This window comes from Poeciliopsis prolifica, unplaced genomic scaffold, assembly GCF_027474105.1.
Source record: "Poeciliopsis prolifica strain line A6 unplaced genomic scaffold, Auburn_PproV2 SCAFFOLD071, whole genome shotgun sequence".
In the NCBI taxonomy this organism is placed as follows: domain Eukaryota; kingdom Metazoa; phylum Chordata; class Actinopteri; order Cyprinodontiformes; family Poeciliidae; genus Poeciliopsis; species Poeciliopsis prolifica.
Genome location: NW_026562446.1, coordinates 1,015,021 through 1,041,896, shown reverse-complemented (window position 1 = coordinate 1,041,896; position 26,876 = coordinate 1,015,021). Strand labels below are relative to the sequence as shown.

The following is a 26,876-nucleotide window of genomic DNA, read 5'->3' as shown; positions in this document are numbered from 1 at the left end:
AAAAAAAAAAATGTCACAATTCGGACTGATGGGCGCCAGCAGCAGCCACACAGACGCGAGTTGTGGCGGACAGCCAATGTTCTGGAGAAAATGTCTGATTTAAGCGACTTTTTACGTGCCAGAAGAGTACCAGAAGCGTCCATTGCACTAATGGAAGAACAAAAGGTGAGTAAATCAAATGGGATAGTTCAGTGTCTAAAGCCGAACGGTTATAGGTAGCTGTTAGCATGTTTGTTAGCTTACGCGGTTAAAGGAATAAGCTGATTTACAATGTTAAATCACACGGATGAATATAGGATATAACAGCTGTTAATTGCTGGAATTGTCTCTAAGTGTTTGGTATGTTTATTTTATTGTTGTTCTGTTTGAATGTTTTACAATTAAACTAAGGTTAGCTGTATATGTCAGCCACCTTCTAAATAAGATGTCTGCTGTGTTAAACTGCAACTTTAGTTCAGTAGAGGACAGAAACTATAGTACAAAGTGACAGACGTTTATATATGCATATATTTAAATGGAAAATATCATATAGCCACCGATATACGGCTGGTTGTAGATCTGATCATTATATTTATCAACACCAACTAACGCGCCTATCTGCTATTTTATTTATGTTTATTATATGTTTGTGTTACGACGTTGGAAAAAGTGACATTATGAGCTTAACTAAATCATTTAGCTGCATCGTGTGATGTGTCAGCTCAAGACTGATATTGCATGTCAATCCCTGAACTAAACTATCTGCACATTTATTGCTCAGGTGCAGAAACGATAGGCTTCATTTGACTAAATCAAACTTAATGTGATATTTAATTTTTGTAATAAAAAGGAACTGTTAATATTTCCTTGTGTGTTTTTATGCTTGATACCTGTTATCTTAAGTAGACTATATATTTATGAATCTGTTTTTATACTTACTTGCATGCTAATCATTCAGTCCTTCCTCTTTTTCAGTAAAATAGAGGATTTAACATTTACTGCTGCTATTATTGTAATTCTCCCAAACAGTAAATTGCTTTAAGCAGAAGCGTAAGGGTACAATCTTAAATGTAACTTTGATGTTGATTTACAGAGTAAATAATTGTCCTTTCTCATCTTTTTCTGTGCAGATTGACTGTGATGCCGTAGGTCTCATGGACCATGCAACACTTGAAAACTACTTATCTTCATATGGAGACAGAATTGCTGTTTTCAACTACTGCAAAAGCAAACAGCCATTGTAAAAAAGAAAACAAGGACTTCTTCAAAAGCTTCTGGACAAAATGAAGAACAGAAATGAAAGTCCACAGGAGACCATGACACATGAAAGTACAACACAGAAAAAGAAGCCAAAAGGAACAAAAAATGTTGAGATTGGATGGATACATAGTGATGGAAAAACTACCAAACAGGTGAGAGCAAAGCAGGGAGGTGGCACTAGAAAAATTAAAATGGCCACTGATTCTGGATTAGAAGACATTCATAAAAGAAGGAAAGACACTTTTTTTTCCTGATGGCGCATCTCCTAAGGGACCTGAAACAGATTTGACATTGGCACATTGACATTGAGGTGTCAGTCTTTTGTATTTGGTGTTGAATCCAACAATACAATTGAAAGTTATAGAAAACATTTTCCTTAATTTTATAAATGTTGTCACTAAGCATATGTGCTGTTCATCTGTCATCAATCAAGCTGTGAGATTATTTCAGTATGTTTTGAAGAAAACTACTTGTTCCTAATGTTAGAAAAAAAAACAATGCAATGGAAAAGCTGAGGTTATTTGAACAAATTTATGCAATATTGTCATGTTCAAAAATTAGGTATTGATCTGACACCTGTACAAATTTCGTCAACAACATACAGATTTTTTGTATGTGTATTTTATCAATTAGCACTTGTTCTATCTGTGCATCTGAGATGATGTTATTTTGATACCATATAAGCTTTAACATATTTTATACTAACTTACGGATGTATACAAGGTTATATCAATCTGAAAGTTTGTTTTAAAAGTTAGGTCATTGTAATGGCCATGGTTTTTTGTAATATTTTGCTAATAAAATGTTTCTTACCCAATACTTTTCTGTTATGGTTTTCAACATGTTAACTAAGCTTGGCTTTTATTTGAAAAGGTCTAAAAACCAAAAGTATTTAAATTAATCAATTAATCAATTGTATTATGAAAAGACTTGATAAACAAAACATTGAAGTTCATTTTTATTTCACAGACAATTGTTTTCCTTGTGTTCAATTTATGACATCCTTTTTGCTCTTCTGCCATTTTGTTCACATCTCAACCATACTTACAATATCTTTAACAGAACAGCATTTTGTTTTAAACAAAAAAAAAAATATGAATCACAATGCATACCCGTTTAAAAGGACTGACATTTGGTTCATAACTGATTATCATTGAATAACTTTGCATCAGCATTGTTCCTTCAAATGACTGAAAGCAAAACAAACTATGGGTTAGGAAATCTTGTCAACCAAACTGCAATTTTAATTTTTATCAGCACAGTAACAGCTTGTACATTAATGTCAGGTCATATCAGAACTCGACAAACAAACAATGACAGCAATAAACTTTCATGTTCTGGTAAAATTATGTCAAAAAGGTTCTGTTTGCTTGCATACTTTTCATTCTTTAATTAGATGTAGAGCAGGAAGCCCTGTTTAGAGGGCACCTATCACATTGCAAACACTATCCAATGGCATGATGGAGATAAATAGCAACACTTTTTAAATGATCTTTATGCACACTGAAAGTTGCTAAATACTTTGAAGAATTTCTTCTCTTAACCTTATATACAAATCAGCAGCAATAAGTGGATCTCTTGAGGCCCCCAAGTTGTGTTCTACCATAAGCAGACAACAAAGTTCAAAGACTGTTTCATCACAGGGATATGGACCTATTGGTGTACACTCTTCCATACACACAGTGACCTCATCCAGAGAAACAGGTTTGAGTCTGTCAGTTTTGTGCAGCTCTGGAAATGAGTACATCACCACAGGTCGGCCCGATACTGCATCCCCACTTGCCCGGATTTTGTGAGTTCCATGTGTTCACAACATCATCAAGGTCATCCTGCATAAAAACAAACCATAAATGTTTAAAACTAAAAATGTAACTGTAGCTTTTGCTAAAGATGAGGCATATATTAATCAGCATTTGTAGAAAGTGACCTCTAATCAAAACCAAGCAGCAAGAACAAAATAGCAATTCCAAAACATTTATTCTGCACATAAATGATTCCCCAATGTATGGTAAAATTTACAGATAAAACTTATTTTTAAAACTACACCAAAAGAAGTGTAGGGGAACACATTCCCAAGAAATTTAAACCATTTTTATTTCTAGTAAACATACCAGAAGATATGCTTTTCATACTTTTTAAAACAAAAACATTACAGTGTACCAGTATACACCTTTACCTGATAAGATTAAGAAAGCAGAATTGGATAAGGCTTTTATCCAAAAAATCTCCTGTAAAGTGACCATCAACCAGAAAGGCTTGAAATAAGTTCATCCAAAACTGTGCACTCTGTTTATGGAGGGTCGATCAAATTGGATAAGGCTATGATATTTTCCATTAAATATATGCATATATAAACGTCTGTCACTTTGTACTATAGTTTCTGTCCTCTACTGAACTAAAAGTTGCAGTTTAACACAGCAGACATCTTATTTAGAAGGTGGCTGACATATACAGCTAACCTTAGTTTAATTGTAAAACATTCAAACAGAACAACAATAAAAAAAAAATACCAAAACACTTTAGAGACAATTCCAGCAATTAACAGCTGTTATATCCTATATTCATCCGTGTGATTTAACATTGTAAATCAGCTTATTCCTTTAACCGCGTAAGCTAACAAACATGCTAACAGCTACCTATAAACCGTTCGGCTTTAGACACTGAACTATCCATTTGATTTACTCACCTTTTGTTCTTCCATTAGTGCAATGGACGCTTCTGGTACTCTTCTGGCACGTAAAAAGTCGCTTAAATCAGACATTTTCTCCAGAACATTGGCTGTCCGCCACAACTCGCGTCTGTGTGGTTGCTGCTGGCGCCCATCAGTCCGAATTGTGACATTTTTTTTTTTTTTTTTTGGTCACAGATTTTTTTGTATTTTTTTATTTTTTTTTCTGGCCCACAATTTTTTTTTTTCTCACAAAATTTTTTTTCTGTCACAGATTTTTTTTTTTTTTGTCCCGGATTTTTTTTTTTTTTTTTTTTTTTTTGGGCCACAATTTTTTTTTCTTCTTTTTTAACCTATTCTGAACCACTGAAAAAAAATTTTCGGACGTTTTTTTTTTTTTTCAGTGGCCCTAATCCTCTTCCGTACTGGGTGCATCATCTCATATATTTACAGAAAAAGATGCAGGAGGCCATTTGAAAGTTGGGCCAATAAATGGGGATTTAGGATGTCAGTTGTAAAGTCTCAAGTCATGTTTTTATAGAAGACGGTTAATTTAAAAACTCTATAATCAGAAGCTTGATCAAGTGAATAAAGTGAGATTTTTAGGTGTCATCTTTGATGAAAAATTAACCTGGAGACAGTAAATAGAATTAGTTCAAAATAAATGTAAAAAGTGAATAATTTGTTGTCTTTCTGGACAGGAATGTGGAGCTTCAAGAAGTGGCTGTTGGGAGTTTATCAGGCTCTCATGAGATCTTCCTTAGATTATGGAGGTGTAGCATATATAGCAGCTGCTGACAGTCAGTGGAGAAAACTTGATAGCGAACAAACACAAGGGTTACGGACATGTTGTGGAGCTTTCAGATCATCTCCTTAGCTGCTTTGCAAGTTGAAACTGGTGAGCTTCCTTTAAGATGAAGAAGACTGAAGCTGATGAATGTGTATTGGGTAAATCTACAGGGACATAATGACCATCATCCAACTGAGGCTGAGCTGCAGGACTGTTGGAACATCATCAATCTGATTGTAATAGCTTTGGATGGATTGGGGAATTAAAAGCTCCCAGTTTCAGTCTGAACCAGTTCCAGTTTAGTTTTCCGGTTCCACAGTCACCAATTCCACCTCAGTTATTTATCACAGCACAAGTTGATCTGCATGGAGCGCAGCGTCTCCTGCCATGAATGTCCCAGTAACGTTAAAACTGGATTAATGTCAATAATCTCATATTTACAGTCATATTCAATAAATTAGAATATGGCTCCCATGAGGCTCGTTTGTCAGGTTTTAAAACAACTTCATCAGATATTAAACATATTTTTCATTAGACCCACATTTCTGCATTAATAGTTTTTATTGATCTGTAATCTGATCAGAAATGTTTTCATGAGCTGTAAGCAACAAATCATCATCATTAACAAATAAAAGCTTTAAAACAGTTTGTGGGGAATTAATCTGTATGATGTGTTTAACTTGTGAGCCGAGTTACTGCAATACTTCATAAATATTGTAATTTATTGAAAATGACTGAAGTTAAGGATGCTAGAGAGACGCAGGTCATCCTGAAATTCTGATGCATAGAATCACAAATTTAATCTAAACTGTTACAGAGAGAAAACACAATAAAACATGATTTATCTGCAGCTTGTTCTGTACTGATTGTTCCTGTCTCAGTGGAGGACAATGTGTGTCTGAGAGACATGTAATGTCCATGTTTGCTGCTGAAAGAGACTGATGGTCTGACCCCCCTCCTCCTTTCAGGGTGGAGCCTGCTGGAGGCCGATTCTTGACTCCAGGTCTGAGGAAATGTAAGTATTCTGCTCTCCTTGTGTGTTTCTGAACACAATTTAGCAGTAAGCTTAACTCCCGTTGAATGAATGCTTGAGTCAGAATGTAGATTCTTTATCTCCACTTTTATTTTGGTGACCCAAGCACACGTGTAACATGGAGTAAACTGTAACACAAAAATGAAAAATAGCTACGTTTAATTTACAAGAAAAAAGTCATACTACGACAATTATAACGCCATGCCCAGAATAAATCAACATGTACACAGGAGCACTATACAGCTATCAAATTCCACATTTACTTTGCATTTTCTTAACAAATAAGACATTAAATAAAATCTACTCAAGAATATAAAATGAAAACTTACAGACGGTGATGTCGGTGACACAAACAAAAAGCAGATTGCAACAGATGCACCTCTCAATGTGTGACTGACTGCAAACAAAACGAAGTGGCTGATTTCCTGCCCTATTCCTGACCTTCAAAATAAAAGCCTCAATGTGCTGTCACAAAATTAACGCAAAAAACTCTTTTAACAAATTAAAAGGCAGAACAGTAAGTGTGTTTTTCATCTGATTCATGACAACAAAGCAGCTCACATTCAACCATCTTCAAACTGTCACATCACTCATTCAGGAGTCAAAGTGTCAATAAATGATCAATAACTGCAGCTGGATTGTGTTTGTTCTCCATCAGATTCCTGTCAACTCACCATCGACACAAACACAGTGAGCAGAAACCTCAAACTGTCTGAAGACAACAGGTGACATGGGAGGAGCTTCAGTCATATCCTGATCATCCAGACAGATTTGATGACTGCTATCAGCTGCTGTGTAGAACTGGTCTGACTGGTCGCTGTTACTGGGAGGTTGAGTGGAGAGGAGAAGTTTATATATCAGTGAGTTACAGAAGAATCAGGAGGAAAGGAAACAGTAGAGACTGTTTGTTTGGATATAATGATCATTCCTGGAGTCTGAGATGCTCTGATATTAATGGTTTCTCTGTTTGGCACAATAACAGAGAAACTCGTCTCTCCTCCTCCTCTGTCTCTAACAGAGTAGCAGTGTATGTGGACTGTCCTGCTGGCATTCTGTCCTTCTACAGAGTCTCCTCTGACTCACTGATCCTCCTCCACACCTTCAACACCACATTCACTGAACCTCTGATTCCTGGATTTACAGTCTGTTGGACCAGTTCTGGTTCTTCAGTGTTTCTGATCTGATTTGAGTCTAAAGAGTCTAAAGTTTTTCCTCCTGTCAGAGAAACTCTCTCACTGTTGAACATAATTCAGTCTCTACAATCTATTTCTTGGGGAAACGATTCTGATTGAATCCTTGAAACTTTTTCTTCTTCCAGTCCTTTAAAGATGGAAGCTGCGATTATTCCAGGATTATTCCAGGATTATTCAGGATTATCCAGGATCCTCATGTTTTTCTCTTTGTTTCCAGTCAAAGCTTCACACTGAATATCAAGATGTTTCTCTTTTTTTTTCTTTTCATTCATCAGATTTTATTGAAATATTGATCAGTTTTTTCTCAAATCTGATCATTTTCTGTTTCTATTGGCTCCTATTTTTCTCAACATGTCAGATTTGAATATTAAATATTCATTTTGTAAATTTGCTGCAGTTTTTCTTTGTGTTTTAAATAAAACATTTTTCTTCTGCATTTGGTTCATTTGCTGCTCATTCTGTTTTTCCTGTTTTAATTTAAATATTTGCATTAAAATGATTTTTTCATCAACTCTGCCTTTCAGAAAGTCTAGTTAAAGTAAAACATTCCCATCCCATGAAGGTCAGAGGTCAATGCTTAAAGCACAAAGTGGAAAATCTTAATATTTCTGTTTCATTCAGAACTTCTACCTGAAACTCAGAACCTGCAGAACATTTTTTCTCTTTGGAGAAAAAATCCAAAAGCCAATCAGAACCAGCGTTATAAATAATGTCTCCTGTCGGATCACTTCGCTGTTATCTTTGAAGGTTCTTTATTCTTTGACCCACTTGGACAAACAGCTACTGTCACAAAACGTTCTTTCACAGAAAACACAGCAGAAACATTAATCAAATCTACTCTCCTCCTCAACCTTAAGCTGTAATGATGTAGATCAGTTGGTAGATGATTTTCAGTCTATAGTTTCATATATCATTGATTCCATTGCTCCAATTAAAGTAAAAGTTGTCTGGTAGGAAGAAATCTCATGAGAAAAGCACAAACAGTTCGGTCTGCAAGACAACAGAGCAGAACGAAAATGGAGCAAAACTCAACTTCACGTTCATAATGACATCTATAAAGAAAGACTACGTAACTATCACTCAACACTAAAACATGGAAGGGAGGCTTTCTTTGCAGATGTCATAAACAAAAACATTAATAATGCTCAAACTTTATTTGCAACAGTTGACAGGCTCACAAACCCTCCTATGACGTTTCCACCTGAACTCCAATCTAATGCTGATGGAACAAGTTTTCCAGCTTCTTTCAGAGAAAAATTAAAAATCAGAGGATTAATCTGCACATCAACTCTAAAGCCAGAACCATTGCTGTACCCACAAATCAATCAAACAGCTGCAGCTGATCCAGAAGCTGCTGCTCCTGTTCTCACTAGAACCAGGAAGATAGAGACATAACAGCAGTTTTAAAGTCCCTCCACTGGCTCCCTGTAGCTCAAAGAATAGATTTTAAAATCCTGTTGTTAGTTTATAAATCACTGAACGGTTTAGCACCACAATACATCAAAGATCTGCTGTTGTTGTATCAACCTTCCAGACTCTCAGGTTCTGGTTCTGGTTCTGCTCTGCATCCCCAGAACCAGAACCAAGAGAGGAGAAGCAGCTTTCAGCATCTATGCTGTTTGTTGCATTATTCAACAAACAGCAGAAACCCTGACTTCCTTTAAATCTCAACTAAAAAACACACCTGTTTAGAACTTTATTTAAAATGTAATATGTAACAATGTATTGTTTATTATATGTTGCATGACTTTGTGTTTATGATGTAAAGCACTTTGAAATGCCTTGCTGCTGAAATGTGCTATACAAATAAAATTTGATTTGATTTGATTAGGCAGCTAGCTAACCAAAACAAGCATTAATCAACTAGCTAACCAAAACAAGCATTAATCAGCTAGCTAACCAAAACAAGCATTAATCAGGTAGCTAACCAAAACAAGCATTAATCAGCTAGCTAACCAGAACCTGCATTATGCAGCTAGCTAACCAGATCAAGCATTAATCAGCTAGCTAACCAGAACCTGCATTATTCAGCTAGCTAACCAGAACATTTATTACACAGCTGTCTAACAACAACCAGCATTAATCAGCTAGCTAAATGGAACCTGCGTTAATCAGCTAGCAAACCAGAACCAGCGTTAATCAGCTAGCTAACCAGAACGTGCATTATTCAACTAGCTAACCAGAACCTGCATTATGCAGCCAGCTAACCAGAACCAGCTTAATCAGCTAGCTAAAAGGAACCAGCATTAATAATCTAGCTCACCAGCACCAGCATTCATCACCTAGCTAACTAGAATTTGCATTATTCAGCAAGATAACCAGAACCAGCGTTAACCAGCAAGCAAACCAGAAAAAGCTTTAATCATTTAACTAACCAGAACCTGCATTATTCAGCTAGCTAACCAGAAACCAGCTTTAATCAGCTAGCTAACAGCACCTGCATTCATCACTAGCTAACCAGAACCAACCATAATCAGCTAGCTAACCAGAACCAGCGTTAATCAGCTAGCTAACCAGAACCTGCATTATTCACCTTGCTAACCAGAACCGGCATTATGCAGCTAGCTAACCAGATCAAGCATTCATCATCTAGCTAACCAGAATCGGTGTTAATCAGCTAGCTAACTATAATCTGCATTATTCATCTTGCTAACCATAATCTGCATTATTCAGCTAGCTAACGAGAACCTGCATTAATCAGCTAGCTAAATGGAACCTGCGTTAATAAGCCAGCTAACCAGAACCAGCTTTAATCATGTAGCTAACCAATACCTGCATTAATCATCTTGCTAACCATAATCTGCATTATTCAGATAGCTAACCAGAACCATCGTTAATCAGCTAGCTTACCAGAATCAGCGTTAATCAGCTAGCTAAAAGGAACCAGCATTAATAATCTAGCTCACCAGCACCAGCATTCATCACCTAGCTAACCAGAACCAACCATAATCAGCTAGCTAACCAGAACCAGCGTTAATCAGCTAACTAACCAGAACCTGCATTATTCAGCTAGCTAACAGCACCTGCATTCATCACCTAGCTAACCAGAACCTGCATTATGCAGCTAGCTAACCAGATCAAGCATTAATCAGCTAGCTAACCAGAACCAGCGTTCATCACCTAGCTAACCAGAACCTGCATTCATCACCTAGCTAACCAGAACCAACCATAATCAGCTAGCTAACCAGAACCAGCGTTAATCAGCTAGCTAACCAGAACCTGCATTATTCAACTAGCTAACCAGAACCTGCGTTAATCAACTAGCTAACCAAAACAAGCAATAATCAGCTAGCTAACCAGAACCTGCATTATTCAACTAGCTAACCAGAACCAGCGTTAATCAGCTAGCTAACCAGAACCTGCATTATTCAACTAGCTAACCAGAACCTGCGTTAATCAACTAGCTAACCAAAACAAGCATTAATCAGCTAGCTAACCAGATCAAGCATTCATGATCTAGCTAACCAGAATCGGCATTAATCAGCTAGCTAACCAGATCAAGCATTCATGATCTAGCTAACCAGAATCGGCGTTAATCAGCTAGCTAACCACAACCAGCATTATTCAGCTGGCTAACCAGAACCATCATTAATCAGCTAGCTAACCATAATCTGCATTATTCATCTAGCTAACCAGAACCTGCATAAATCAGCTAGCTAACTGGAACCTGCGTTAATAAGCTAGCTAACCAGAATCAGCGTTAATCAGCTAGCTAAAAGGAACCAGCATTAATAATCTAGCTCACCAGCACCAGCATTCATCACCTAGCTAACTAGAATTTGCATTATTCAGCAAGATAACCAGAACAACGTTAACCAGCTAGCTAACCAGAAAAAGCTTTAATCATCTAACTAACCAGAACCTATATTATTCAGCTAGCTAACAAGAACCAGCTTTAATCAGCTAGCTAACAGCACCTGCATTCATCACCTAGCTAACCAGAACCAACCATAATCAGCTAGCTAACCAGAACCAGCGTTAATCAGCTAACTAACCAGAACCTGCATTATTCAGCTAGCTAACCAGAACCTGCATTATGCAGCTAGCTAACCAGATCAAGCATTAATCAGCTAGCTAACCAGAACCTGCATTATTCAACTAGCTAACCAGAACCAGCGTTCGTCACCTAGCTACCCAGAAACCTGCGTTAATCAGCTAGCTAACAGCACCTGCATTCATCACCTGGCTAACCAGAACCTGCATTATGCAGCTAGCTAACCAGATCAAGTATTAATCACCTATCTAACCAGAACCTGCATTATTCAACTAGCTAACCAGAACCAGGGTTCATCACCTAGCTAACCAGAACCTGCATTCATCACCTAGCTAACCAGAACCTACATTATGCAGCTAGCTAACCAGATCAAGCATTAATCAGCTAGCTAACCAGAACCTGCATTGTTTTAGCTAGCTAACCAGAACCTGCTTTAATCAGCTAGCTAACAGCACCTGGATTCATCACCTAGCTAACAAGAACCTGGATTATGCAGCTAGCTAACCAGAACCAGCGTTCATCACCTAGCTAACCAGAACCAGCGTTCATCACCTAGCTAACCAGAACCTGCGTTAATCAGCTTGGTAGCAGCACCTGCATTCATCCCCTAGCTAACCAGAACCTGCATTATGCAGCTAGCTAACCAGTTCAAGCTTTAATCAGCTAGCTAACCAGAACCTGCATTATGCAGCTAGCTAACCAGTTCAAGCATTAATCAGCTAGCTAACCAGAACCTGCATTATATGACTAGCTAACCAGAACCAGCGTTCATCACCTAGCTAACCAGAACCTGCATTCATCACCGAGCTAACCAGAACCTGCATTATGCAGCTAGCTAACCAGATCAAGCATTAATCAGCTAGCTAACCAGTACCTGCATTATGCAGCTAGCTAACCAGATCAAGCATTAATCAGCTAGCTAACCAGAACCTGCTTTATTCAACTAGCTAACCAGAACCAGGTTAATCAGCTAACTAACCAGAACATGCATTGTTCAGTAAGCTAACCAGAACCTGCATTATTCAACTAGCTAACCAGAACCAGTGTTCATCACCTAGCTAACCAGAACCTGCATTCATCACCTAGCTAACCAGAACCTGCATTATGCAGCTAGCTAACCAGATCAAGCATTAATCAGCTAGCTAACCAGAACCTGCATTATGCAGCTAGCTAACCAGATCAAGCATTAATCAGCTAGCTAACCAGAACCTGCATTATTCAACTAGCTAACCATAACTAGCGTTAATTAGCTAGCTAACCATAACCAACGTTAATTAGCTAGATAATCAGAACAATAATTAATCAGCTAGCTAACCAGAATCTGCATTATTCAACTAGCTAACCAGAACCAGCATTAATCAGCTAGCTAACCAGGAAAAGCATTAATCAGCTAGCTAACCGAACCAGCATTAATCAGCTAGCTAACAAGAAACAGCATTATGCAGATAGCTAACCACATCAAACATTAATCAGCTAGCTAACCAGAACCTTCATTACGCAGCTAGCTAACCAGAACCAGCGTTAATCAGCTAGCAAACCAGAACCTGCATTAATCAGCCAGCTAACCAGAACCTTTATTACGCAGGTAGCTAACCAGAACCAGCGTTAATCAGCTAGCTAACCAGCACTTGCATTATGCAGCTACCTAACCAGATCAAGCATTAATCAACTAGCTAACCAGAACCAGTGTTAATCAGCTAGCTAACCAGCACCTGCATTATGCAGCTAGCTAACTAGATCAAGCATTAATCAACTAGCTAACCAGAACAGTGTTAATCAGCTAGCTAACCAGAACCTGCATTATTCAGCATGCTAACTAGCACCTGCATTCATCATCTGCCTATCCAGAAGATGCATTAATCAGCTAGCTAACTAGAACCTGCGTTACACAGCTAGCTAACCAGAACCAGCATTAATCAGATAACTAACCAGAACCTGCATTATGCAGCTAGCTAACCAAAACAAGCAATAATCAGCTAGCTAACCAGAACCTGCATTATTCAACTAGCTAACCGGAATCAGCGTTATTCAGCTAGCTAACCAATACCTGCATTTGTCATCTAGCTATCCATAATCTGCATTAATCAGCTAGCTAACCAGAACTAGTGTTAATCATCTAGCAAACCAGCACCAGCATTCATCACCTATCTAACCAGAATTTGCATATTCAGCAAGATAACCAGAACCATCATTAATCAGCTAGCTTACCAGAAACAGCATTAATTAGCTAGCTAACCAGAACCAGTGTTAATCAGCTAGCTAACCAGAACCTGCATTAATCAGCTAGCTAACCAGAACCTGCATTAATCAGCTAGCTAAATGGAACCTGCGTTAATAAGCTAGCTAACCAGAACCAGCTTTAATCATGTAGCTAACCAATACCTGCATTAATCATCTTGCTAAATCTGCATTATTCAGCTAGCTAACCAGAACCATCGTTAATCAGCTAGCTTACCAGAATCAGCGTTAATCAGCTAGCTAAAAGGAACCAGCATTAATAATCTAGCTCACCAGCACCAGCATTCATCACCTAGCTAACCAGAACCAACCATAATCAGCTAGCTAACCAGAACCAGCGTTAATCAGCTAACTAACCAGAACCTGCATTATTCAGCTAGCTAACAGCACCTGCATTCATCACCTAGCTAACCAGAACCTGCATTATGCAGCTAGCTAACCAGAACCAGCATTAATCAGCTAGCTAACCAGAACCTGCATTCATCACCTAGCTAACCAGAACCTGCATTATTCAACTAGCTAACCAGAACCAGGGTTCATCACCTAGCTAACCAGAACCTGCATTCATCACCGAGCTAACCAGAACCTGCATTATGCAGCTAGCTAACCAGATCAAGCATTAATCAGCTAGCTAACCAGAATCTGCATTATATAACTAGCTAACCAGAACCAGCGTTAATTAGCTAGCTAACCAGAACCAGCATTATTCAGCTAGATAATCATAATAATAATTAATCAGCTAGCTAACCAGAATCTGCATTATTCAACTAGCTAACCAGAACCTTTATTATGCAGCTAGCTAACCAGAACCAGTGTTAATCAGCTAGCTAACCAGCACCTGCATTATGCAGCTAGCTAACCAGATCAAGCATTAATCAACTAGCTAACCAGAACCAGCATTAATTAGCTAGCTAACCAGATCAAGCATTAATCAACTAACTAACCAGAACCAGCATTACTTAGCTAGTTAACCAGAACCAGCATTAATCAACTAGCTAACCAGAACCTGCATTATTCAACTAGCTAACCAGAACCAGCGTTACTTAGCTAGTTAACCAGAACCAGCTTTAATCATCTAGCTAACCAATACCTGCATTTATCATCTAGCTAACCAGAACCAGAGTTAATCATCTAGCTAACCAGAACCTGCATTATGCAGCTAGCTAACCAGATCAAGCATAATCAACTAGCTAACCAGAATCTGCATTATTTAGCTAGGTAACCAGAACCTTTATTACGCAGCTAGCTAATCAGAACCAGCGTTAGTCAGCTAGCTAACCAGAACCAGCATTAATTAGCTAGCTAACTAGATCAAGCATTAATCAACTAGCTAACCAGAACCAACATTACTTAGCTAGTTAACCAGAACCAGTGTTAATCAACTAGCTAACCAGAACCATCATTAATTAGCTAGTTAACCAGAACCAGCTTTAATCATCTAGCTAACCAATACCTGCATTTATCATCTAGCTAACCAGAACCAGCGTTAATCAGCTAGCTTACCAGAACCTGCATTATGCAGCTAGCTAACCAGATCAAGCATTAATCAGCTAGCTAACCAGAACCTGCATTATTTAACTAGCTAACCAGAACCAGCGTTAATTAGCTAGCTAACCAGAACCAGCATTATTCAGCTAGATAATCAGAACAATAATTAATCAGCTAGCTAACCAGAATCTGCATTATTTAGCTAGGTAACCAGAACCTTTATTACGCAGCTAGCTAACCAGAACCAGCGTTAATCAGCTAGCTAACCAGATCCAGCATTAATTAGCTAGCTAACCAGATCAAGCATTAATCAACTAGCTAACCAGAACCAGCATTACTTAGCTAGTAAACCAGAACCAGCGTTAATCAACTAGCTAACCAGAGCCAGCTTTAATCATCTAGCTAACCAATACCTGCATTTATCATCTAGCTATCCATAATCTGCATTATTCTGCTATCTAACCAGTGTTAATCATTAGCTGCTCTCAGGAAGTTTTGATTCATTAACTTTGGATCATAGATTTTGGTTCAAGCTGCATTTTTACTTTGAATGAATGTTTCCCTGTTTTACTGGACATTATTTGATATAATGTTGTGAGATTATTGGCTCATGTATAATTTATGCTACAGAGAACTTTACTGTTCATGTTGTTGAACTGGTTGCAGGTTTTTCTCTTCTTTTGACTCAGTAGCTGCTGTTTTGTGCCTGCAAGTTTGTTGCATGTTTACGTTAATTAGATGAATTTATAAGCAGATCCATTTTAATTTTGCCATCACATAGTATCATTTCTAACTAAGATGAAAAATAATCAGCGGATCCAGGCGATCAGCAAAGATGAGCCTCATGGTGATCGGTATCGGAATCGGCAGCAATAAACCGGATCTTTTCCTCCCTACCAAAGACCTTTCTAAAAAGTCCGTATTGACTTTTGGCTGGTATCAAAGCCAGTCGGTTCTGCTGCTGTTAATATTGATACGCACCCTGCTCCTTTCTCTGACCGTGAAATAATCCCGTTAAGCCTTTGGCTCTGGACGCCCGCATTCCTAGAGCCGTCTGTTGGAAGAGGAACAACAGTCTTCTCTCATATGAGGATGTTACTGAAAGCATCAGATCCCTGATTAAATCCTGCTGGGAGGAAAAGCCTGGAGACAAAACTCCTTTAGTCCTTTTTGGGAACTGTTCAAATATGACAGAGGAAAATCCAGCAGATCCTTCAGCAGGAACCTTGCAGACAAGAGAAGGCAGAGGAAGAAAGTCTTTGCTCTCAGACAGCTTCTTTATCCAGGATCAGCCATGATGACCTTCATGAGGATGACCTTTCTCTCCTTAGTGAAGGTCAAACTAAACTGATGAAATATAGAAACAGAAGCTGGAGGCGCGTTTGTCAGGTCTGGAGCCAGATGGTTGGAGGAAGGGAGCAGTGTTCTTCCTACTGTTTTGGTTCAGAACAATCTAAACTTCATGAGACTTTAGTCTCACTTAAAGTTCATGACAAGATTGTATCAGACCATAAAACTCTTGGTTTCATTGGTTCCAGTTCCTACAACAACCTCTACTCCTCTGAAGACTCCCATGAAAAAGCTTCTTTTCTGATTGACTCCATGAAACATTGTGAAGTTGATCTGAGAACAACATGTGTGATGCTAACCTCACGCTACAGGAAGTAGAAGAGGATATTTGAAGCCTTAAAACAACCAATCAGCAGGTAGTGATGGGCTGTCAAGTAGCTTTATGAGAAATGTGTCAAAGATGTGAGTCCCTTTATTCTCAGGCTCTTTCAGAAAGTATTGATGGTGGAGAATTGCCTCCTACTTTAACACAAGGCCTTATTACTCTGATCCCAAAGGCTGGCAAAGACAAGTTACCCCATTGACAACTGGAGACCTATTTTGCTGACTGAACAATGACTGGAAAGTTTGGATTTGGCCAGAAGAATGAAACAAACCCTCAGTTCTATTATTGATGAATCTCAATCAGGCTTCATGTCCCACAGACACAAACAACCTGAGGCTTGTGCTGGATCTACTGGACCCTTCAGAACCAATCAATGATAACAGCTTGATTTGCTTGTTGGACTTTTATAAGGCTTCTGACTCTCTAGAGGACGGCTTTACGTATGGGAGCTTAGAAACATTTGCTTTCAGGCCATATTTCAAATCCAGCCTCTTTACAAGAAGGTAACTGTAGGAGCCAATTGTTGTCACCACCAGAGGGCGTATTGTTTCGTTTTCTGAGTGTGAGGGGGATGGGTTATTTAAGGTCGATTGTAATGGTGTTCAGGTTTGACCATTGGGAAGAGGACACAGTTTTTTACTGTGTTTTTTGACGGGTAGAAACGAACTTTATGTATGTAAATGGAAATTATAATAAAAGACTTTCATACTAAGAAGAGCACTACTCTGAAACTTAATCCGAACGCACGTAAAAACGAAACTACACCCAGAGGCAACCACTAGTAGCCCTAAAGAAAGGATTTTGGACGCTACAACATTAAGTAAAAAACTTTCTTCGTTTGAAAGTTCGTTTGAAAAACTCCACTGAGCCTTCTGCACTGGGGTTCCACTAACGCTGAGTCGGACGCCGTACCGGAGCTGGAGAGCTGCAGGGATCGAGCTATTGGAGCAACTGAGATTCGTAGCAGCGGACAGCGGGACGCAGCGGACGCCGGAGCGGAGCTGGAGAACTGCAGGGATCGAGCTATTGGAGCAATTGGGATTCGTAGCAGCGGACAGCGGGTCGCCGGACGTCGGGACCAGGACGCAGCGGACAGCGGGACGCCGGATCGGAGCTGGAGAGGAAAAGCTGCAGGGATCGAGCTATTGGAGCAACTGAGATTCGTATCAGTGGACATCGGGACGGAGATTATCAATATCGGCCAACGCATCATTGGGGTATGTGGGTCAGCGCTGATATCAATGAATGACCATTATGGTTACGTGCGCACATCAAAAGACGAGCTTAAATCCAATGCATTGTTAGCAGCCTGAAGACTGCTTAGAACAAAGGAGAGCGCTCTACAATTAATCTACTATTTGCCAATAAACTTAAAGTTGTTGCCAAATATGACAGAAGAGGAAAACATCGCTCTGGATCAAGAGGGTCAAAGTAACATTGTGGGTGATGACGAAAGTTCTCAATGGGAGACTGGAAAGAGACAAGTGAAATTAACAGCTAAAGCTTTGTTGATGAAAATTAGTAGCTTAGAAAGTGAAAGAAAGCAAAATTAAGCAAGCTCACAAAATTAAGACAAGCTATTACAGTGTTGTAAAGTGACAAAAGGTGTGTGAGTGACATTAAGGGAGAATTTAAAAGGTTTTTGGGTTTAACTGAAGAAACACAAAAGGTTCACCAGGGTTTGTTAGGTTACTGCCTGTGGATGAAGCGCACAAACATGACATATGGTTTCAAGCAAAAATGTTGAATGTTCATGATTTTATTGCGGCTACGCACAAATGGTTGGCTGAGGCTCAAGGTGGCTCAGCTGGTGTCTGATGATATTAAAGAAAGTAAAAGTAAAAATAACAATGAAACTGAATCAAGAACTCCCAGTGGTGGCGGGATCATGATGGACAATGAGCAGATTGAACCTCATGACAGCATTTCAAATGTTTCAGTAAGGTTTTTAGGAAAGCTGGGAGCCAAAGGGGTTCATCGACAACAACCAGCAAATCTTCGCTTTCTGAGCAAATAAAAGCAGAAGCAGAAAGGGCTGCACTTTTGGCATGTGCTGCCGCTTTAAAAGAGAAGCATATGCTGGAGGAGCAGGAATACCTGCTAAAGAAAAGAACAGCATGAGATGGACACTAAAATAGCTGCTGCTAATGCCAAGCTAATGGTACTAGAGGGCAGCACTAAAGGCAGCATCACATCTAGGCACTCTGATGGAATGGATTCATATGTTCGAAAGGGCGCTAGAACCTAAGCTCAAACCTGCAAAGAAACTTCCAGGAGGTTCTGGACTGTTGTTGGATAAAAAGGTTGAGTCAGATGTAGGCACAGCATGTGAAAAGCATATTTCACCGCAGGTGGATGAGACTGTTTTCAATACTTTGGTGTCACAAGTGGCTCCCTCTGCTGTTCGAACTTCGGAAGCTTCCATTATGTTACCCAATCCCAAGGCTACAACTCTCTAAGTCTGTTTCCATCAACTCAAAATCAACCTAATGGAGAACTTTATAATGTGTTGAAACAACAGAATGATATAACATCTCTTCTGGTTCAAATGCAAACAAGCCAGTTACTGCCACACCAAGAAATTCCCATCTATGATGGCGATCCTTTACAGTACAACTCCTTTATGAAAGCCTTTGAACATTGTGTGGAAGCGAAGACCAGTTGTAAAGGAGACTGTTTGTATTACCTAGAACAGTACACCAGGGGGCAACCAAGAGACCTCATACGTAGCTGCCTTCACATGACTGCAGAAAGAGGATATGCGGTAGCCAAGCAACTCCTCAAAGAACATTTTGGCAATGAATTTAATATTACTGCAGCCTACATGGAAAAGGTCACTGGTTGGCCAAACATTAAAGGTGAAGACGCTAAAGCACTAAAGGCATTTGGACTGTTCCTTCGTGAATGCTGCAATGCAATGGAGGAACTGCAGTATTTGTATGAGTTAAGCATGCCAGCTAACATGAAGATAGTGGTTCAAAAGTTTCCCTTTAAACTAAGAGAAAAATGGAGAACAAAAGCCAATGAGATTTTTGAGAGAACTGGTCTAAGAGCATGTTTCAAAGGTATGGTTGTGTTTATTGAACACCAGATTAGGATAATCTCAGATCCGGTTTTTTGAGATATACAGGACTTACAACCTGCTAGAGGAATCATAAGACCTAGCAAACCTCCAGCAAAGTCACAGTTTAAAAGAAACAGCTTTGTCACACATGTTTCAGTGAAAGATGATTGTAACTTACCGTCTCTCAAAAATGAAGTAACTGTTGTTGACAAATCAAAAGATTTATTCTGTCTGTATTGTACACAGGATGGTCATGTATTGGAACAATGTCAACAATTAGGAAAGAAACCACACAGAGAAAAGCTAGACTTTCTAAAAACCAAAGGTTTATGTTTTGGTTGCTTGGATTCAGGACATTTAAGCAAGAACTGTGATAAGCGCAGTACTTGTAAACACTGTAACCAAAAGCATCCCAGCATTTTACACATTGAACAGAAGGAAAAGACCCTCAGGAAGAGTGGGTTCAGACAGCAAAGGGCTGTAAAACCTCCTCCACATGTGGTCATACTGGGGCTGGCCACCGTAAAGGGATTCTTCCAATCCTGCCTGTGAAAGTGAAAAGTTTAAAAGGAACTAAGATTATTAAAACATATGCCTTTCTGGATCCAGGGAGCACTGATACATTCTGCTCTGAAAGACTTCTTAATGAGCTCAACGTTCAGGTCGAAAGGCTCAGATTCATCTCCGAACAATGGGTCACAGTAAAACAATGACAACCTCCATCATTAATGGCCTGGAGATTTCAGAGATAAACGGAAATCATTTCTATGAGCTTCCCATAGTGTTTACACAAAAAGAAATGCCAGTCTCCACCGACAATATCATCAGTGAGGAGGAGCTGTCAAAATGGTCGTACTTGAAGGACATTAAACTTCCTCGCATACATGCTGGGGTCGACCTGCTAGGGGCACAAATGCATCTAAACTAATGGAACCTTGGGAGGTGGTTAATAGTAGGGGTGAAGGGCCCTATGCAATTAGAAGCCTCCTAGGATGGGTTGTGAATGCTTCCTCAGAAGGTTGCAAGGACTTTGAAAATGGCTATCCTTCAGTTCAAGTCAACAGAACTACAGTTGATAAAATTGAAGAGCTTCTGATAAGCCAATACAACTATGATTTTATTGAGAAGTCCTTCACAGAACAAGAGGAAATGTCAAGAGAGGAACAGAAATTCCTGGATATAATGGATGGTTCTGCGCAGCTAGAGAATGGACATTACAAACTAAATCTGCCTTTCAAAAGGGAAGAACTCTTTATGCCAAACAATATTTCAGTCGCTTTGCAGCGCATACTTGGTTTGAAAAGGAGATTTAAAAGAAACAAAGTGTTTCATGAAGAGTATACAAACTTCATGACTAATACTTAATAGTGGACATGCAGAAAGGGTTCCACAGCATCAGCTGAGAACAGCAAAGGACAAAGTATGGTATATACCGCATCATGGTGTATACCATCCACAAAAACAGAAGCTGCGTGTGGTGTTTGATTGTGGAGCAGAGTATCAAGGGATCTCTCTTAACAGTCAGCTTTTACAGGGCCCTAACCTAACTAGCTCATTGGTGGAGGTTTTAGTGAGGTTTCGGCAGGACTATGTGGCGTTAATGGCAGACATAAAATCCATGTTCCACCAGGTTAAGGTGTCTGATGAGCACGTGGACTTTCTACGCTTCGTATGGTGGCCCCAAGGTAATTTAGAGCAAGATCTTGTGGAATACCGTATGACTGTTCACTTATTTGGTGCAGTCTCCTCACCCAGCTGTGCTTGCTATGCTCTCAGAAAGACTGCTGAGGATAATCAGTCAAACTTCTCAGCAGATGTTGTACAAACAGTCAACAAAAACTTTTACATGGATGACCTCTTAAAAAGTCTGCCATCTGAGGAAAGTGCAGGTGCTATGGCCAAAGATCTTATAGCCATTTGTAGCAGAGGAGGGTTTACGCTAACACAATGGGTTAGCAACAGCCGAGAAGTGCTGCAATGTATCCCAGGAGAGCTGCGATCCCAAACTCTTTGCGAGTTGAATCTGGACAGTGATGAGTTGCCGGTAGACAGAGCACTAGGTCTACTATGGTGCACAGAGACAGATCGTTTCAAGTTTAAAGTGAAAATCAAGAAAAGCCTTCCACTAAAAGAGGAATATTGTCAATAATCAGCTCTATTTATGACCCGCTAGGATTCCTAGCACCTCTCATACTTCCTGCCAAACTGCTGTTACAAGAGTTATGCAGGGCAAAGCTGGGCTGGGATGAGCCCATACCTTTCAAAAACAGTGGAACCAGTGGCTTACTGACCTAGAGGGATTGACTGACTTCTGGGTTAGCAGATGCATCAAGCCCGAGGGGTTTGGAGAAGTGGTTAATGCTCAGTTACACCACTTTTCTGACGCTAGTGAGAGTGGGTATGGCACAGTTACATATGTTAGAATGCAGAATAACAATAAGAGGGTGCATGTATCATTCTTGTTTGGCAAGGCCAGAGTAGCTCCACTCAAACCTGTGACTATTCCACGTTTAGAGCTCACAGCTGCCGTAATGGCTGTCAGATTGAATAATATGCTTCAATCAGAGCTTCAGCTGCCGTTGGAGAAGGCTTGCTTTTGGACTGACAGCACATCAGTTCTAAAATATATAAAAAACGAAAACAGAAGGTTTCAAACCTTTGTTGCTAACAGGGTAACAACCATTAGGGATAATACAAATGTGGAACAATGGAGACACATATCTTCATCTTTAAATCCTGCCGATGTTGCTTCCGTGGGTTTAAGGTTGACAGCCTTTTGCACCAAAAGTGGACGGAAAGTCCTACATTCTTGTGGAAACCTGAAGATAAATGGCCCAAGTCTCCAGTGGACTTCAGTATAACTGCTGTCGACCCAGAACTAAAAAAAACTCCCTTGATCAATGCGACAGTCATCAATTCAAATGCAACTTCTCAGCTAATAGCGTTTTTCTCAAACTGGCAAAAATTGAAATCTGCAGTGGCTTGGTTCATTAAGCTAAAGGAGTTCTGTTGAAACTGAGTAAAAGAAGAAGAGAATTGCAACTGGCCAATTCTAGCACGTCTGAAGCATCAACATTGGAGTTGACAAAAGAAATGCAAGCTTTCAAAAACTCACTGGGAAATCAAAGTGTGTCTCTAGAAGATCTCACACAGGCTGAGGCATCCGTAGTTTCCTTTTGTCAAAAGGAAAGATTCCCTGATGAGATTGCTGCATTAACATCGCGCAACTCAGAAATACCCAGAAGTAGCCCAATTTATAAACTAAACCCTGTGCTGCAAGACGGGCTTCTGCGTGTTGGAGGCAGGCTGAGTAAAGCAGCTATCCCAGAGAATATTAAGCATCCTCTCATTCTGGCAAAGGACCAGCACATCTCCTATCTTATCCTCCGACATTTTCACTTACAACTTGGTCATGGAGGTAGAAATCATGTTCTCTCAGTCGTAAGAAGAAAATTTTGGATAACAGATGGAGTTTCAGCTGTGAAAAGGGTCATAGCGACATGTGCTGTCTGCAGACTGTATGGAGGACAAACCAGTCAACAACAAATGGCAGACTTGCCAGAGGAAAGGGTGGTTCCTGATCTACCACCATTCACAAATGTTGGTGTAAATTATTTTGGACCTGTTGATGTGAAAAGAGGACGCAGCATCGTAAAACGCTATGGAGTGTTGTTCACCTGTATGACAAGCAGGGCCGTACACCTTGAAGTGGCGTACTCCTTAGACACAGACTCGTGTATTAATGCGCTGCGCCGTTTTATATCTCGAAGAGGACAAGTTTCACACATGAGATCGGATAATGGCACCAATTTCATAGGAGCAGAAAGAGAGCTACGAGAAGCTCTAGCCTCTCTGAATAATAGAAAAATTGAGAAGGCCATGGCACACAAGGGATTAAATGGAGTTTTAACCCACCGTCTGGACCACATTGTGGTGGGGTTTGGGAGCGCCTCATTCGAATGATCAAAAAGGTTTTGTACTCAGTGCTTCCACAACAAACAATAGACGATGAAGGATTCCACACAGTACTTTGTGAGGCTGAGGCAATACTGAACGATCGTCCCATCACCAAGTTATCAGAGGATCCCAATGACCTTGAAGCTTTAACACCCAACCACTTGCTGCTCATGAAGGGTAAACCAGCCTTTCCGCCAGGACATTTTGACAAAAGGGATCTCTATGCTAAAAGGAGGTGGAAACAAATCCAAATATTTCAGATCTCTTTGGAAACGGTGGATTCAGGAATATCTACCCTTATTACAAGAACGACAAAAATGGATAAAGAAAAAAAGGTGCTTCATTCCTGGAGATGTGGTGGTAGTCATGGACTCCACAACACCTCAAGGGTCTTGGATATTAGGGAAAGTTATTAAAACATTTCCTGATAAAAAGGGTCTTGTACGAGTTGTTCAACTGAAAACAAAACAAGCGTTATTGAAAGACCTGTAACAAAAATTTGTCTATTATGTGAAGCTACAAACTGAGAAACTGGTAGAAATAATGAATGTATAACTTGATTGAACTCTTATGTATATTTGTATAGAGAAATGGTGTATTTTTGGCTCCTTATTTTAAGTTGATAATTGCTATGTCTTCTGCCACACGCAATTAGGGGCTGGCGTGTAGGAGCCAATTGTTGTCACCACCAGAGGGCGTATTGTTTTGTTTTCTGAGTGTGAGGGGGATGGGTTATTTAAGGTCGATTGTAATGGTGTTCAGGTGTTGACCATTGGGAAGAGGACACAGTTTTTTACTGTGTTTGGTTTGACGGGTAGAAACGAACTTTATGTATGTAAATGGAAATTATAATAAAAGACTTTCATACTAAAGAAGAGCACTACTCTGAAACTTAATCCGAACGCACGTAAAAACGAACTACACCCAGAGGCAACCACTAGTAGCCCTAAAGTAAAGGATTTTGGACGCTACAGTAACTGCTGTGTTAAACTGGTTCCTGTCCCAGATTCCCAGTATCCAGAGGAGAGAGACTGGGCCGCCCAGTTTCCCCTATTTATTCCTGATAGCAGCCCAACTTCTTGCAACATTTATTTCTGGGAAACAAAATGCGCCGCATCCCAGTTGCTGATGGAGAAACGTGTATCAGTCCAGTTGCTGATGACACGACTCTGTTTCTGAGAGATGCCGACCAAATTCCTGTTATCCGTCTCATCCAAACTTTCTCTGATGCTTCAGGCCTCAAACTCCATTTAAACTCATGTGAATCGCTTCCCATGTCATCCTGTCGCCAATCCATCTTTACAACATTCCTGCTGCTGAAACACAAGTTTCTCATCTTGCTGTAATTATCACAAAAGATGCCAAAGAAAGACGCCAGCTTGACCTTTGACCCTACAGCTGATGAAAGCAACAAGAAATGAAAGCAGTGGCTTCAAAGAAATTCATGTTTAAGAGGAAGAAAACTGTGATCTAAAGCTGCAGGAAGATCCAGACTAACTTGTGCTGCACTAGCATTAAATGTCCATATCAGTAAAACTATTGATAAAATGCTCCACAGAAGACCCAAAGATGGTGTCCAATCTTTGGACAGTGCCAAAGACAGTTAGACTCTCTGCTAGATGAGGCTGCATCACATAACAAAAGGTTCAGGCTGTGGCTGCAGCAGGGGATGAATGGAGCCTCTGGACATCTTTGCTGTATTAAAGCTTCAGCAGCCTTGTTTATTGCCCTCATATTAGAGCCATTATGGTAACTTTGCCCTCTACAATCAGCCAAATCCAAGCCCAAACTCTCCAGTACCCTGTTAGTGTGAGGCCTTTCCCAGTTGTGTCCTTCACAGCAGTGAAACCCACAAAAGACTCTGCAATAGAGACTTTTTTCTTCCCATCTGTATCAATATATGGAATGATGACTGAGGCCTGCTCTTGCTTTGAAATATTCCAGTTCCACTGCAAAGTCCTTGGAGGCTTTGGTCTGGGCAGATATTTAGCCCAAACTCTCTGATATTGAATCCAGCAGTTCATTCTGAGCAGCATGTCAGATATCCAGGGGTTTGTTTGGAGTTTGCAGCCTTTCTAACATGTTCTGCCAGTGTGACATCAGATCGTGCTCTGAGCTCCAGGATTCACAGAAAAGCTCCAGTTTTAGGATTTCCTAGCTGACAATTTTCCCCCTTAGTGGCGAGTTTCTCTCTGCAAGGAAGAGGATGCAGTCAATAACTGGAGCCAACACATTTCTCCAGTTGCTTTTCCAGCTGCTGGTTCTCTGCAGTTCACTATCAATAGTCTTACCGAGGCGTAAGCCACATTTCTTTCCACATCAGAGAAGCGTTTATGTGACAACTACTGGTTTCATGGGGCTTCAGTGTTTTTGAAAGACATGGCCAGTTATTATTCCCTCCACAAGCCACGTGGCAGGAACTTTAGCTTCTCCAAAGAGCTTTCATGCAAAACAATACTTTGTTAGTATTTTCTGGAATACAGTAACCAATCTCCTTCAACTTTCTCTCCATTAGACAGTAAACCAAACCAGTAAGCTTTGGGGAAAACACCTGTTACTCTCCTCTGGTCTTGGATTTGGGCCATCAGAAACTTTCTGTGGACCATTTTCAGCCAGATGCCTAAATGTTCCCGTTTTGTGTGGTAAAGGCCATTAGATGGATCTTGTGAATAAAGCCTCGTCTCAACCCTCTCTGCAGCTCTGCTCCTCTCTCTCCATCATCTGCATAGAAACATTTCAAGATCAACATTTTTCTTCTCTTTCCTTTCTAAATGGGTTACATGTATTGTAAAAATGATTGTTGGAGAATAATTGATAAAAATAAATGCTGCATCCTGTATATATTAAAATGTATTTACCTAAACAGATATTATTGTCCTCAGCTTTATTTGAGCACAAAAACATGCACCAGCAGTGACATTGTAGGAACACGAACTGATGATGATGATCAGTCCTTATCAATATGTTTTATTATTTTCTTCATACATTCTGCTGCAGGTGAATCTGTGGCTGTTATTTTGAAGATGCTATTGAATTGGTTGCATCTGTGTCTCTGCTGAAGGTGCAGGAACATGATGAGGTGCAGCTTGTGAAGATGTGTGTAATGGGGCTGGATGTATGTTGGTATATGTGCAGGAATGTGGCTGGCAGATCTAGTGCTAATTTAAAAAAAACCTAATTCTCTGTCCTTTTGACTGCTGTTCTCATTGTGAAATGAGGAATGATGGTAAAGGGACAGGGACATTGTTTGACAAGGACAACATGGTAAACAATGGTACAAGTGGTACCATTGTTTATGGTGCTATTGGGGGGAACTGTTGGGACTGGACTGCTCCACTGTTGTCCCAAATTAGCATCCACAGACAAAGTTATTAATTGGACACATGTTTTATTTGTCTCCAAGTTTGATACAAGTACAAGTTAATAGTTGCATAGTATAAAGTAAATGATGAGAAGCTGACTCTTCAACATTTTCCTTGGATATCCCTTTTCTCACAATCAGCATAATAAGCAGAAGATTCCTCAGTTCAACTCACC

At 39.8% G+C, this 26,876-nt stretch overlaps 1 protein-coding gene and 1 long non-coding RNA gene across 2 annotated transcripts in view; one reads left to right on the top strand and one right to left on the bottom strand.

Annotated features, from left to right (window-relative positions):
* LOC129351995 (very low-density lipoprotein receptor-like) overlaps nucleotides 1–26,876 on the top strand; it is a 100,724-nt gene that overhangs the window by 24,447 nt on the left and 49,401 nt on the right. The window lies entirely within an intron of this gene.
* Nucleotides 2,185–4,090, bottom strand: LOC129352036 (uncharacterized). The gene is made up of 2 exons (XR_008604835.1): nucleotides 3,926–4,090; nucleotides 2,185–3,068 (listed from the first exon to the last, which is right to left on the bottom strand). It is a non-coding gene; the product is annotated as an uncharacterized LOC129352036 (long non-coding RNA).